Genomic DNA, 15,436 nt, shown 5'->3' with positions numbered 1-15,436 from the left:
CAGGGAAATGTCTCTCATGGGACATCAGGGCAGTGGGGACTGCTCTGGTGTCACCCTCGCTCAGGTTTGCACTTCAGGCTGCTGCCTTTGATCTGTGCAAATCTTGATTTTAATCTTGTGAGACCTCTCTCCCCAGGACTGTGGTGGCAGTCAGGATTAGATGGGCTTTACTTCCTTGACAATCTTGTTTTTAAATCTGAAAGGACCTCAGCAGAGTTCTCTCCTGGAGCAGGGAGGGCATTGATTCTGGAATATGTTTTTTTGGTGTTATCAGGATTTTCTGGCTATCAGGATAAGCCATGGGGCTTGTGGATCATGGAGTTTTCTTCCTGCAGGAAGTTGTGTCTTCAGTTTAGGTTAGGTTTTACCTGACCTTCCTATGTTTTTTTAATTTTTTATGATTTTTTTTCATATTTCTTGCTTTCTGTAGGTGTTTATATTTACCCAAATATAGTGGGAAGAACATTGGGTAAAACAATCTCTTATTTTTTGGCCTTTGATTTCCTCCTGCCTCTGGTGATACCGGCAGGGTTCCAGGAACATGGAACATGGGGGGAGGAGAAAACAGGGCAGTGTTTCTTTTCCTGCCTCAAGGTAGACACCAGGAGCCCTTGTACTTTTAGGGATATTGCCATTAAGTAAAGAGGGAGGGGGGAACAATTAAATTTATTTGAGCTGTGTTCCCATGCAGATGCTTAGTTGGAGATCAGTGCTGTCTGCAAATCTTTTTATATTGCAATAATTTAATGGGAGTATCCATTTTAGAGTTACTGGGGAGTATCCAGAGTCTATTCCTGGTGTGGAGAGCGGAAATCTGTTTTAATTGGAGCAGTTTTCTGGGAGTTGTGTTTCCTGCCAGAGTGGTAACAGTAGGAAGGATCAGCAGCATGAGAGGTTATAAAACCCCTAGGCATTTCACATTCGTTTTAAGTAGCTGGATACAGTAAAAAAAAAAAAAACAAAAACAAAACAAAAATTGGGCAAACAGAGACTCTGCACAGAGGATTTCAGAGACTGTTTTAAACCTTCCCAAAAACCACCTGAATCCATAGGGACACAGTCGCTGAGTTCCCTTCTGTGTTTGTTTTACTGAGTGGCTCATACTCAGAGAGCAGATAAAAATCCACTGCTGCCACAAATAGCACTCAATATTTTGGTGCTGATTATAATTAACCCTGGTGGTTTCTGCCTGATTTGGTTCATTTTTGTGTTTGTAGGCAACACACAGGAGTGCAGGAACAGACCCAATTAACACTGGGAAGTGAAGGCAGAGTGTTATCAGATAACCCAGGGAAGTTAGAGAGCTGGAAGCCTTTAAAAATAGCTTTTGCAAGATAACTGTGTCACTCTAATTTCAGAAGAAAAACGTGTGTAGGTACATTAAGTCAGTTTTGTTTCCCAAAATGCATTGAAAATCAAGCCGATCCATTAAAATTGCTTTTCCTTCAGTGTTTCATCTTAGAGGGATTCTTCTACACAGGGACAACTTATTCCTGCTTGGCACTGTGTCTGTAATGAACATTATTAGCAAGCTCTCGCAATTTTGTTCTCACATGCTAAAATAAAGTGGAAAATTAAAAGATTTTGTTTCATGTCCATCATCCCAGATTATCTGAGCTTTATTTCTGCATACAGTCTTTAAAGAATGGGTGAGAAGCCATCATTACAGATTAAAGACACCATTGTGTACTTAGTGGATTTTCACTTTGGGTTGTTTAGTTTCTCAAAACTTGTGTCTCTTTAAATCCATAGATCAGGAAAGTTGTGGAAATCCATTTTCCAAAGGTTATTGATTTCAATTCACCCACTCAGGATTCTGCCCTGGCTACAATAAACATCTCTTAAAAATGTAAGAACACCCAGAGACAGCCAAACCCCAAGGAATAAAAGGATGCTTAAAGACTTGGACTCTGTCCTGTTAGAGCAGATCTGCTTTCTACTTACAGCCAAGTTAATTTCAACTTATTTTAAGTTAATAATGCCTAAATGGGTTGCCAGTTTTTGTCATCACTAGGAAATTAAATTGAGTTGACTGTGCTTAAATTACTGTTTTCAATTAAGTAGCTCAAAGGAGAGCAGCAGCACTGAGAACTCACCCTGGTCCTGCTGAAACCTCTGGGATGGATCTAGAGATGCTCTTGTTTAAATTGTGACCTGGGAGGCATTTTAGTACCAAGTGATATTCTGATGGAGAAAAGTGACAGGATATTAGCAAATAAATATTATATTAATCATATTAAAAATGGGTTCTGGTTGTCAAATGGGTAGGTTTTAGAAGGGTTTCAACGATCCAGCAGTGGATGCAACAGGATTTTGGGAGACTGGAGAGGAGAAGGATCCAGGGAGATCTTAGAGCACCTTCCAGTGCCTAAAGGGGCTCTGAGAAAGTTGTTGTATGAGCAGTGGTTCTCAAAGGGATTACAGAGCAGGTGGCTGTAAACACCAGCAGCAATTCTGTAACAAAAAAGGCCATTTTAATTTTTTTTTTTTTTGGGGGGGGGGGTTTGTGGGGTTTTTTTTATTATTATTATTTTTTAGGTGTATGAACAAGAAAATATTTAGAAGAGAAAAAATTTCATTTTTGTATTTGGTGCTTGTGACTTTCCTGAGTATGATTTCCATTTCAACATCCTGAAATAGCTCCTGGATAAGTTGTAGGGGAATGGAAGAAATGCAAAAATAGTCTTGAGGACTAGAAAAAACACAGAGAGAAGCACAGAGCTAAGTCTGGTTGGCTAATCAGAGGGAGAGTCTGACTGCAGGAGCATCCAAGAGAAAATTCCAGGCACCGAGTGCCCTCCCATGCATCCAAGGGAGTTTTAAAGGGAGAACCCTTTAAAGTTGAACTGCCTTTTGGGATAAATGATCCAAGGAAAACAGCACTTCCCATCTCTAAAACTAGTCACTTTTTGTTTAAAATTATAGAGACCAGTTCAGGGCATGTTCTTGTCAAGGATTAGGTTGGCTGTGGGTGACATTTAAATGATGAAATAACCAAGATTTTCTTCCCAGGCAGAAAGGATTGCAGGAAGGCACCAGGCACTGTTAACCCCTGGCTGTGGCACAGGGGTTGTGTGAGGGGGTGATGGAGTTTGCTGATTGAAACAGTAGTTTTTATTTCATGGGCCAACCTTCCTATTAAAATCACTACCTTGTTCTAGTTCAGCCTTTCTGTGGAGGAAGGATGGGTTTGGGATACAGCTCAGATGAACTGGAGCTGGAGACAAGCCCAAAAATGTTGTGGAGCATGTGGTGAATATGGGAATGCAATTGGATTGCTGGGAGTGAAGGTTAAAAATATTTTTATTTATATAATAAATGTATTCCCTGTATAGAATCACAGAATTATTAAGGTTGGAAAAGCCATCCAAGACCATGCCCAACCATTCCTCACCACTGATCCACATCCCCAAGTGCCCCATCCACACAGGTTTCAGTCCCTCCAGGGATGGGCACTCAACACTGCCCTGGGCACCTGTGCCAGAGCTGGACAACCCTTTCCAGGAAGGAATTTTCACAACATCCAACCTAAACCTCCCCTGTCTCAACCTGAGGCTGTTTCCTCTTGGGCTGTCCCTGTTCCCTGGGAGCAGAGCCCAACCCCACCTGGCTCCACTCTCCTGTCAGGGTGTTGTACAGAGTCAGAAGGTCCCCCCTGAGCCTCCTTTTCTCCCCAGCTTCCTCATTATATGGGGGAATCTCTCAAAGCTGTAAAATACCTGTGGAAACTGGGCTGGTTTGGAATGTGATGTTTGTCTGGTGCGTCTCCACACAGGAGCAGTTAAGGGAGGGATTTATGCAGTGAACCACCCCTATAATTGGTGCATGCAAACCATCTATAAACTTCCTTTCTCCCCAAATTGATCCAATCCCAAGTGTTCACCTCTGGCTACTGCATCCTGGTAAAATAACTTGGGGAACTGTATAAAATGGAGTTTCAAGTGGGTGTCAGCACCAGGTGAAACAATGCAGCAAGAATGCTCCGAGCAGCAAGACAAAGCCTCTGTTGAAATGCTGTGGCTCTAGGTGATGTCTTGTGGTACCTGGATGTCTCCAGGTGATCCTTTGTGCTCCCTGAGGCCAGATTCCACTGAGGGACACTGTTCATGGCATTCCCAGGAGAAGTGCACGTGCACTGATCAGTCTTTGTCTGCATCTCAGACTCATCCCTGCCAGTTCTGCCTCGCCATCAGAGCTCCTGGCCTGACTGATGTTTGAAGTGGTCTAAGAAAACCTCAGATGTATTGTCAAGGGACTCAGTGCTAAATAAATTATAGGAAAGATGAGATCCTAGCAAGCTTTTGAATAACATAAGCAAGATTAATGGTTTGGAGCCTGTTTTCTGAACAGTGGGACATGATTGATCAAAGAGCAAAAATTGTCTCTGTGGCTCCTTTGTACCAAAACTTTCAAGAGCTGAAAATGAGCAGCTGAAGTAAGAAATGCAGAGCTTAGGGAAGAACCTTGTGATGAAAACTAGGGTGGGAGGTTATGAAAGTACAGGTTGACAGCTCTGTCTTCTTTATCAACCTTTCCCCATAGGGATCTGCTGTAGAAGATTTTGGACAGGCTACTGTAGCCTGAATAGGTACTTTGAAAATTTTTTACAATATTTTTAAAAAATCAAAGACTTTCATTGTGCTGTGAATAAGATTTGAGTTTCTAGAAAGCTGGTTTCTTCTGCTATCCAGGGAAAAAAGAGCTGAAGAGGTGGAAGGCTGATCTCCCAGGGAAGGTGACTTTGCCTGAGGACCTGGGGAGAAAGGCAAGGGCAGATTTTCATGTGCCTCACTCCCTGCAAATAATGTTCCTTGCAATTCCTGCTCCTGAAGTCAGAATTTAGGACTTCGTTTCCATACTTGATTCTCACCAAAGGTAGAAAACTGTGGCTTGAATAATTCCAACTGATCCAAGTTAGAATGTCACTGAAACCAAGCAATGGGAAATGGCAGATAAAGGTTATCAAAGTTGCCCACACCAGCTCCCATGACTACACAATTTTCCATACAGTTCTGTAAAATGGCCCTGTGTGTTCAATGCACTGAAGGACACACATCCACTTCACTTAGCTGAAGAAACTGGGGTACAGAACTGCTGTACTTGATGGAAATGTCAGTTTTTGCAGTTAAATTTTGCTGTTCCATTCACTGAAGCATGTAAGGATGAGACTTAGGATGATATTCTGCCTTTTTCTGGTATCTTTCTTTAAAAGATGTTGCCCTGACTAATTTAACAGTGGGGATGGGCTTTCATTTAGCTCAACCCAAATAGCAGAGCTGGTATAAGAATAAACACAAATGTGCTCATTCAATATCAATAGAGGAGATTGATTCTGTAGAAACATTGCAAGGAGAAAGGTGGTTTAAACCCATTTGTTCCATCCCCAGAATAACGATGTGTAAATTGTGATCACTCTTGGACTACAAGTGTCAGTTTTAATTTGAGTCTTTTATAAACCACTTGGTTGTTGAACATTGCAAAGAAATTTAACCCCCTTGGAAGAAATCAGGAAGATTCCTGCTATTGAGGTAATTAGATACAAATTTGAGTGGGGATTTTTTTAAATAAAGATTAAATGATCTGTTCAACTGTTTCAGGCCCTGCTTGAGATACACACACCTGTGTCTAGCTTGTAGAGCATTTTCCTCATTTATTAAGAGCACTTTCCTTGTGTTATTACTTAATTGGGTATCACAGGGATCCTGATGAGACAATGAAATAGTCTTAATTGCAGGCAAACTAAATGCATGATACTCCACAGGCTGGAGTGTTCCATGACACAACCCCAGCTTGTCATCTTGTGCTAATGGTCATGGTGCCTGCTTGGGGGAGAGGGAATTCCTCCTGGAATTAATTCAGTGTGAACCACAAAGCCAGGCTGAGCAGGGAATGGCTGAGGAGCAGCGCTGGAGACAAGGATTTGGGGGTGCTGAGGGATGAAAGCGTGGGCCCTGCCCAGGTGCACTGGCACCTGGAAACCTCCATGCCCTGGGCTGAGGGAGGATTCTGCCCTTGTGCTCAGGTGAGACCCCACCTGCAGAGCTGCCCCAGCCCTGGGGACACAGCAGCAGCACGTGGAGCTGCTGGAGAGAGCCCAGAGGAGGTCCTGGGGATGCTCAGAGGGCTGGAGCCAGGCTGGGAGAGCTGGGGGAGCTCACCTGGAGAGGAGAAAGCTCCAGAGAGAGCAAAGGGGCTCCAGGAGAGCTGGAGAGGGACTGGGGTCAAGGGATGGAGGGACAGGACACAGGGAATGGCTTCCCAGAGGGCAGGGATAGATGGGATGTGGAGATGGAATTGTTCCCTATGGGGGTGGTGAGCGCTGGCACAGGGTGCCCAGAGAAGCTGGGACTGCCCCTGGATCCCTGGAAATGTCCAAGGCCAGGCCGGCCAGGGCCTGGGACAACCTGACCTGGTGGAAGGTGTCCCTGCCCATGGCAGGGGTTGGAACTGGCTGATCTTTAAGGTCCCTTCCCACCCAAGCCATTCTGGGATTGTATAAATGAAGCATTTTCCATTGTCAATTTTCCCCACTTACCAGATTTATGAAGTTTTCAGTGTTGGACAACATTCAGTTTTGAACCACCTGAACACTCATGGCTGTTTACATTTCCCAGGGATCTCTCCCCTTTCCCAGGGGTGTATCCCATTTCCCAGGGATCTATCTCATTTCTCAGGGATGTCTGTTTCCCTGCTGTTTCAAAGTGATAATTACAAAGGTAAACAACCATGTTTAACTTTTAAAAATAATACCTTAGACTTGCTTTTTGTGAGCATACACATGTGCTTCTGGACAGCCAGGGGCTTGTATGGAAACAATAAATTTATTCTTCTGGGATTAATCCCTACTCTGTTTCTTCAGCCTGATCATTTTTTTTTTTTTCCGTTGGGAGAGTGGAAACAAGAGTGGAAGAAGGAAAAAGCTCTTACCCATGTCATGTCTGCGTGTACTCATCTTTCCCAAGCAGCAGGTAGATGTGTCAAAACCATGAATTATGAATGGAGCTGCTGGAATGCTGCAGATCCACAGTGTAAATGACCTGTTTTATTCATCCCTCAGCAGCAGAAGTCCCCATGGGACTGGGAAAACCCAAAACCGTCCCATTTTCTGTGCTTGGGAAGTCAGTCCTGGATTATAGTCATTAAAACTTGGCAAGGAGAAGCTGGAGAGCTTTCACACCTTTCCAGTAAGGAAAAGTCTCTTGTTCAAGAGGATATTTCAGTTTAGAAAACAGTTGTCAAAGGCAAAGTTATGTTTTTCTCTCTTGGAAATGAACTCTTTTGCAGTGTGCCAAGGCATTTTTTTTAGGTTTAAGGGGAAGAGATGGCAAGGCCAGGAAAAGACAAAAGAAGGGACTGTGTGTGACACAGGAGCTGAGTTCCTTGTGTGACTTGGAGCAAGATCTGTCGTTTGTCTAGATTTTTGTTTTCCTTATCATTGGAAGGGAATTACTGATATTTCTCCATGGCTCTTTTCAGGCTTCTTGGATCAAAATTTTGCAGGGATTGATTATATGGCACAGAAGCTCTTGTAGCTCTGGGGTTTGGCATTGGTGCCACTCAAAAATAATGGTGAGAGCTGAAGAAAAAGCTGTTTTTTATCATGCTCTGAAGTCCTCGAGTGCCTTACACAGTCCTAGCAAAGGTAGAGTAGTAGTGAACTGACACCTTTTATCTTCTGGATTTTTGCATTTTGAATTTATGCCCATTCCAACAGTCATCATGCAAGGAATTTGGAGGGAGGGAGTGGGAGGGAGGATCTGAATGGATTCCATTTCCATTCTACTTGTTGTTGTTACACCCAGTTTAATTTTTCCTCTTGTACTCCTGTATTTAGCCACAGCCTGCGTGTGACTATATTCCTGGTGGGGAAGGGTGGGAGAGATGGATTTTACCATTTACTATCCTATTTAAGGTAGTTTTTGCCTTCCTTTTATTGCTTTTCTTAAACAATATTTTGGATTATTATTGTATTTTATATGAGGAAGGGCTGCAATAGGTATAATTTATTTTAAATACTCAATTTCTCCAAAAATATCCTAATTTCTTGCCAAAGAGGATCCTGGAGCTTTGTCTGCCAAGAGAAGAAATGGTTATTTCATATAATTACTTTTGGTTTTAAATATTTTTTTAATCTAGTGCTGATTTTAATTGTATTTAAGTTAAGAATCCCAGCTTGCTGATTTAAAACATTTGATTAAAAATTTGAGCTTTTTTGTTTGTTTGTTTGTTTTTAATTTTTTTGTTCTCCTAAAAGAAATTTCTACTCCCTGCTTGGTCAAATATCAGTTGTACACTGCTGTCCTTTCAATTAAAATTAGAACTCCTTTATTTTTGCCACTGCTTCTCTGCACACTTTTTTAAGCAACGGCATCTAATTCGTAATTTGAGAGGCTTTGTTTAATTTTTTATTGTGTAGGAAACAAAGAATGATACATTTCAGTGGTGATGTGTGCTAGAAACTAATGTCAAACTTCCCATGGAATCTGGAATTCAGATTAATACAGAGTGGGGTCCACAAATGTTTGTGTTCATAGAACAACTTCCCACTTGATGAATTCCTAAGAAAAGCAGCAGATTTCTCCCAGAACAGACAGGGATGCCAGCAGCAGGATTGATCTGACAGGTGCTCTCTTAGAATCCAGAATGGTTTGGGTTGGAAGGCACCTTAAAGATCATCCAGTGCCACCCCCTGCCATGGCAGGGACACCTTCCACTGTCCCAGGCTGCTCCAAGCCCCATCCAACCTGGCCTTGGACACTGCCAGGGATCCAGGGGCAGCCACAGATGCTCTGGGCACCCTGTGCCAGGGCCTCAGCACACTCAGAAGGAACAATTCCTTCCCAAAATCCCATCCATCCCTGCCCTCTGGCAGTGGGAAGCCGTTCCCTGTGTTCTGTCCCTCCATCCCTTGTCCCCAGTCCCTCTTTCCGACTGTTTCAGAAAGTATAAGATGTGAAACTATCTCAGCTTGTTTGGTGTGGAAGGTAAACATCAAATTGCTTACATGAACAATGTTGCTTTTTTCCCCCATTTTCTACCCAGATATTGAAGCGCTCTCCTGGTGCTTGGATTTTGTCACAACCATTTTGGATCCCCAAATTTGTGTGTACCCACCTGAAGAGGTTTTTCTCAGACTGTGTGAGTGGAGCAGGACAGAGGAGGGCTGAAGTCGGGGCTACCAGGCCTTGTAAAACAATTTCAGTGTCTCTTTGTGGGGATCTGTTTGTCTTGTGATCCATCAAAACCCAGCTGGGGAATTTGTCCGGGCTGATGGCTCGTTTCCTCCTTGGAGAGACCTTCAAAGGCTGCCGTACAAGTAGCTGACATTCTTCTTCACAGACACATGGTTGTTCCAGGAGGTTCATTAATGCAACGCTGCCTTCAAGCTCTTTGGAAATTTAAGGGTCTCATTCTCTCATTTACACCAGTGTGGAACCGGGTAGGAATTGTAATGACTTGAGCTTTTATAGTCTGTGTACAAAAAGGGAGATTGAATTTGATGGGTTTGGTGGGAATTAAGATCAGAAAGGAATATTAGATCATCTATTCTAATCATGAGTAAATTAGATGGTGCAAATTCTGAGCAGAAAACGAAATGCACGCTGTGATTCCTTACGGGATGAACTCTGTCACAAGGAGCTGAAGGGTGAGAAGAGAGTGTTAATTGCTGAGGCTGCTCTGGTGGGGCATAGCTGATGTTCACTTGGGCATAATGCATGCAGCAGACTAAGAGGGAGTGGTATCCCTTCTTCCCTGGACTTAATTTGATCCTTGGGCTTATCCTGGGCGCTGAGCATGGTGGGCATGATGCTGCCTGAGAAGAGGCTCCTGCAGAGTTTACATTCTCTGACTCACACCTTTGTAGCTGCTGTTTAGGGAGCTGCAGGCTGGTCTTAGATGGGTGCTAGTCTCCTCCTTGCCAGATCAAAGAAAGCTTCTTCACCTGGTTTTTCCAAGTCCTGTGCTGTGTGCGGTTTGGGACATTAATTACTTCCCTTGACTGGCTAGCCAGAGCCTTCCACTGCCCAAAGGGGCTCCAGGAGAGCTGGAGAAGGATTTGGGACAAGAGATGGAGGGACAGGACACAGGCTTCACACTGACAGAGGACAGGGTTAGGTGGGCTATTGGGAAGGAATTCTTGGCTGTGAGGGTAAGGAAGCCCTGGCACAGGTTGCCCAGAGAAGCTGTGGCTGCTCCTGGATCCCTGGCAGTGTCCAAGGCCAGGCTGGAGTTCTAACAGTCTTTAGAGTCCCTTTAGGAATTCTGTGATTCCTCTTAACGTCAGCTTGTGTTGTTACTCAAGTAGTCCATGGTGGTTTTGGACAAGATAAGCCCAAGTACCAGCCCTGTTTTCCTTATTTCTGGCTACCAGCTGGATTTGGAGTTACTGATTGCTGTCCTTTGAGCACAGTTGTCCATATTGCATTAAACCCACTGAGACACGTTTGTTTGACTGTAATTATTGCCTTAATGCATAACTGCAAGGTTTTTACAGACTTGTTCAGAGCCTCCAAAAAGGAAAGTAGTGTAAAATGGATTTACGTGTTCCAAGATCAGGAGGGACTGACATCATCCTCTGTTTGGATGAAAGACCCTCCCAAAGCTTGGGACTGAGCATCTTTTTTCTTTTGTTTTTTTGGAAACAAAAGTAAAGATATTGAGTCCAAGATTTATTAAATCCTGATGGATCCTTCTGATCTGCACTTGGAAAGCTCTTCTATGTTGGCCTGGCCTTTTATCTGCTCAGTCTTCAGATGCTTCTATTTTATCTATTTCTAAGTTTCCAGAACTGCAGAAAGCCTTTCAGCCCAATTTAATATGGAATAAAGCAAAAAGCATGGTTTGATTCCAGACCAAGTCGGTCAGACAAGAGTTAGATAAGTAAAATTAGACTTGTAATTGGAATGCGTTGTAGACAATTAGTTTTTGTAAATGTGCGTAATTTAATCCTAAGTAAAGGGTCAGGAGGACCTTGCTGTGAAAGAGGTTAAGGAGTAACATGTATAATTTCCAGGCCTTCTGATGCTCATGTCTTACATAGCTGGAGAGGAGCATGTCCATCTATCTGGTGGCAGCAAAAAATCCACCCTCCAGAAGGTGAGTCAGGGCTTCTGTTCTGCCTTTGTTTCCCTGTATTCATTCCAAGAACAGCCTTCATAAATCCATGGGGGATGGATGGTATAGCAGCAGTGATTTATAGAATCCTCCATAAAAACCCAAGAGCCAGGCTGTGAGAGTCCATTCAGCTTTTGGGGAAGCTCCTGAGAATTGGGATCTGATCTCATCCCAAACCCTCGATGCGTGCTCTCTGTGGCAAAGGGCTACAGGGATCTCACCCGTGTGGTTACACGGCAGTACTCAGGATGTTTTTCCTCCTGCCATCCTTTTGTCAGGAAAGGGGCAGCCCTTCAGCCTCCAAGGTCAGCCCAGGAAAAGGGCCTGCTTCCCAGACATGTGGTACTCATTTGCTTGGAATTTTTGACACCACTTATTACAATCCGGTGCAGCTGCAAGTTCCCAGGCTCTTAGTTTTGGGATAGGATTGAATGGTAAGGGAGGAATACCCAGCTTCTTCCTGGAATCTTACAACACAGTGCATTCCCAGGATTTAACAGATCCTGTAGCATTATGGTTGTCCTTTATAGCTTTAGGAAAGCAAACTCAGTGTGCTGAGGTCCCCAAGAAGGGGTTGGTGGTGCTGGTGACCGGCTGCACCTGGGCTTTGCTGGAGTTCTCCATGTTATTTACGGCTCACGGGCTGCACTGAGCGTGACCCAGGTTCTGTCGGTGCAGATGTTGGGGCTGGGGGTGGGTTCCACAGGAGGAGTCTGCAAAGGGGACTCGCAGCTCAGTGTTAGTCAGCTACAACAAATGCAAAGCCTGGAAGAGCAGGTTCTAGTTTCTTGCCTTCTGCTGTAATAGCAGGAGCAGTGCAACCGTATGATTAACGGCGAGAGTCTGAAAGTAGCAGGATAATAAATACTGGGAATTCAAAGGAAACCTCAGCTTTTGGCAATTACAGAGTTTGTGCAGCAGAGAGATGGAGCTTCTGACTCCAGTGTTACTTGTGACCTACTTGGAACTGCAATGTTGCAAGAGACTGTTTGTTTAATACTCAATTGCTATTTCTTTAAAGTTATACCATATTCGGGTTAAATACAATCCTTTGAACATGGACTCATAGATAAGCATTCTCTTCAGAAAATTCCTCCAGTTCTTGTTGTCTTAATTTTTACTGCCAGCAAGTGCTCAATGTGTTCCTTCTTTTTCCATTGCAAAAACCCCCACCCCAAACCTCCATAACCTTTCCTATCATGTATCCAATATTTTATAGAGCAATCACAAAGGGTAGTAAATTGAGTAAAACATACTATCCTTGGCAGGATTTCCCTCATGACTAAATCCAATATGAACAAAGAGGACAAGGGCAAATAACTTCACTTATTCAGGTCGTTTATCATAAGAATAATAAAAATTAGATAGAAAAGGCCTATTAGATTAGCTCTCTTCTCTTCCATTTTGCCAGTTCTGGGTTGTTCTCCACAGTAACCTTGTGAATTTTTACTTGTCCAAATGGAAGAAAGATAATTTTTCCTGCTGGTTATTATTTTTTTGAGTGGAAAAGGATGGATGGTTTTTCCATCTGGGCTAGAAGCACTTCTTGTGCTTCTACAAGGCTCATTTTTAATTTCCACAGCTGTCTTCAACAGTCTTATGTTCCTCTTTTTGGGCACCATGATCTTATCATGAAGCATTTCCTAAGATTGGGCCCATGTTTTTAATTCCACCCCATTATTCCAGTTGTTCAAGTATTGGAATAACCCTGAGGCCATCTGTAACAATTTCACCCCATTGTGTTTCTGCCCTTCAAGTGCTTGGCAGATTAATGTACCAATAACAACAGATTGTTCTTGCTGTATAGTGGGAAATGTTTAGAAATGCTCTTCAGATTAAAATAATTTAAAACCCTCTTAAAAATTTGTTTTCCCCCTCCCCCCTGCACCCCCTCCCCCCCAACAGAGAACTGCCAGGGAAGTATATCTAAGATTACTTAAACCACCCAAAACAATAAAAACAAAGCCTCTTACACTGGTAAAGGACCATGAAGAGCTGGAGAGAAGTTGTTGGTGCAGCAGCTCTAGAGCTTGTGTTTTACTCCACACGTGTGATTTAATTGCTGTGCTGAGCTTCTCACAGGCTGAAGAAAGCAGTGGAATGTTTTTAACCTTTGTTGCTCTAAATTAAAGGTACGTCAGTGTTCAAAAAATGCTGAAATGAATATGGGTTTGGAAGGAGTTAATGTTTAAGGAGTGTATGTGCTTATCTGCTTCTGAAAGGTCACTGAGGAAATTCTTCAATTATCCCAGTGTTGTGGGGGTGCTGCTGAAATGACAGCTCTTTTTCTGTTTCCAGAAAAAAAAAAAAAATGGATTGGGACTCTGGAGCAAATGGGGATGTGTCTCATGTTGCTGGGAAACAGGGAATTATAGAATCATGTCACAGAATCCCAGAGTGGTTTGGTTTGAGAGGGACCTTAAAAACCATCCCATGCCACGCATTCCATGGGCAGGGGCAACTTCCACTATCCCAGATTGCTCCAAGCCTTGTCCAACCTGGTCTTAGACACTTCCAGGGATCCAGGGGCAGCCACAGCTGCTGTGGGCACCCTGTGCCAGGGCTCTTCCATCCTCACAGGGAGGAATTTCTTCCGGCATCCCATATATCCCCACCCTCTGGCAATGGGAAGCCTTTCCCTGTGTCCTGTCTTTCCAGGCTCTTGTAAATAGTCTCTCTCCATCTTTCTTATTGGCTCCTCCAGGCACTCCAAAGCCACACGTAGGGGGCTGGAAGTGCACGTGGCCAGGGCCTTTTCATCTCCCAGCACCCCCAAATTCTTCTTCACAGGGCTGTTCTCAATGACTTCTCCCAGTTTGTTCTTATACCCCAGCACAGTGCAGCACTTGACCTTGCTGAACCTCATGATTCCCTTGAATCTCCTGCTCCTCAAGCTTGTGTAGGTCCCTCTGGATGGCCCTGTCCTTCAGGAGTGTCCCCTGCACTGCTCAGCTCTCAGGAGCAGTGGTTGGATGGAGGAAAGTGGTTTGGCACGGGGTTGGAGCATGCACTGTGAGGTATCCCGTGGATCCTGTGCCTGCAGGTCTGGGACCCCACACGTGTGTCATCTTCATCTCCTGTGCACCTCGAGGGTGAATTGCTAGAAGTGGGACTTTGGAGGGAAAATAAGGGAAAGGAATGTGGCCAGCTCAGTCAGGGGAGAATTATGTGCCTTAGTCTCTTCTCGTCCTAAAGGAGTCTCAGCATCCAGGGCTTGGACCTCCCCAGTGTCTGCTGGGTTCCTGAATTACTGTAGGCTCCTGGGTGATGTTAGGGAAATCAGGCAAGTCTATAATTCATGAACAGGAGATATATTGAATGTGACAGAGAAAACAAAGAGAAATTAGGATCCACAGAATGAGCATTTGTGACAGCAGCAGAGGATTCTTAGAAGCTGCTTATGGATCTTAGTGGAACTGATGTGCTGCTATAATAAAGGGAAATAAACCTTTATTATATAATAAGGTGGCTTTTTTTGAGAATTTGTTTTTGACACGTGTATTTGGTTATATTTTAGTCTAAAAATATAGAGTCTCCTAATCAGACATATAAGAAAATAAGATTTTATGCTTAACAACATCCACAATTCTTCTGTCTCTATGGCCAGATCTCATGTGTTGATGCCACTCCTGGGCATCGTACATCCTGATCCCTGTGTGGGAACACTGATCTGAGGGATGCTGTCCCTGTTCTCTGGGGCTCTTGTGTTGTGATGTTGGTCTGCCTTTTAAAATGGAAGAGGGGACTACAGTCTGTGTCACCACACAGGGATTTTACTTAACAATGTTCCTGTTTTGGGAAAATGGTTTCCCTGTGAAATAAAACCTGCATCCTTTTGCTCTGTTCTCCATAAAATCTAGGGATGGGAGGATGGCCATGTACAGACTTGCTGTACATTAATTTTGTTTGTAAAAGCACTGTAATTATACAGCTCTCCTGCCAATTTGGCACAGGAAGACAAGGAAAATCCCAAGCGGAATGCTTTCCCTGTGAAAAGTCTTTCTGTAGGGTTTTTTCCTCCCTTAGCTTGAACATAATAGCCTGATTGGCAAACCATTTAAAAAATGAATTGCAGGGCTTCCAGTGTGAAATGATTGGCTCCATAGGAGTTATGGCTTTTACATACATGGGGGAAAAAATCCAACAGTGCCGCCGAGATCCACTGGGATGTCCTTTTGGAGAGCCTGCCAGGCTGCAGTGACCTGGAATGCATCCAGCTGGTGCGTCACCTCTGCTACCAGCGCTGCATATTCTTCAGCTTTTAACTCCATTCCTGCTCCCAGTGGCAGCTGTTTAATTCTTCTGCCAGAGATAGCTTCAG

General features: G+C 43.7%; 1 protein-coding gene across 9 annotated transcripts in view; it reads left to right on the top strand.

Moving 5' to 3' along the window:
- Positions 1-15,436, top strand: part of FAM168A (family with sequence similarity 168 member A) — a 135,456-nt gene that overhangs the window by 10,465 nt on the left and 109,555 nt on the right. Inside the window, exon 1 of one of the 9 annotated variants that reach the window (XM_085590891.1) lies at positions 11,075-11,097. The exons of the other annotated variants lie outside the window; for them this stretch is intronic. The gene's annotated coding sequence lies outside the window, so the exon portion shown is untranslated. Of the gene's footprint in view, positions 1-11,074; positions 11,098-15,436 lie in introns of those variants that run through there. 9 annotated transcript variants of the gene reach the window in all.

The sequence above is a fragment of the Lonchura striata genome, chromosome 1 (genome assembly GCF_050655825.1).
Source record: "Lonchura striata isolate lonStrDom1 chromosome 1, ASM5065582v1, whole genome shotgun sequence".
NCBI classification, from domain to species: Eukaryota; Metazoa; Chordata; class Aves; order Passeriformes; family Estrildidae; genus Lonchura; species Lonchura striata.
This window is presented reverse-complemented; position numbering and strand designations above follow the sequence as displayed.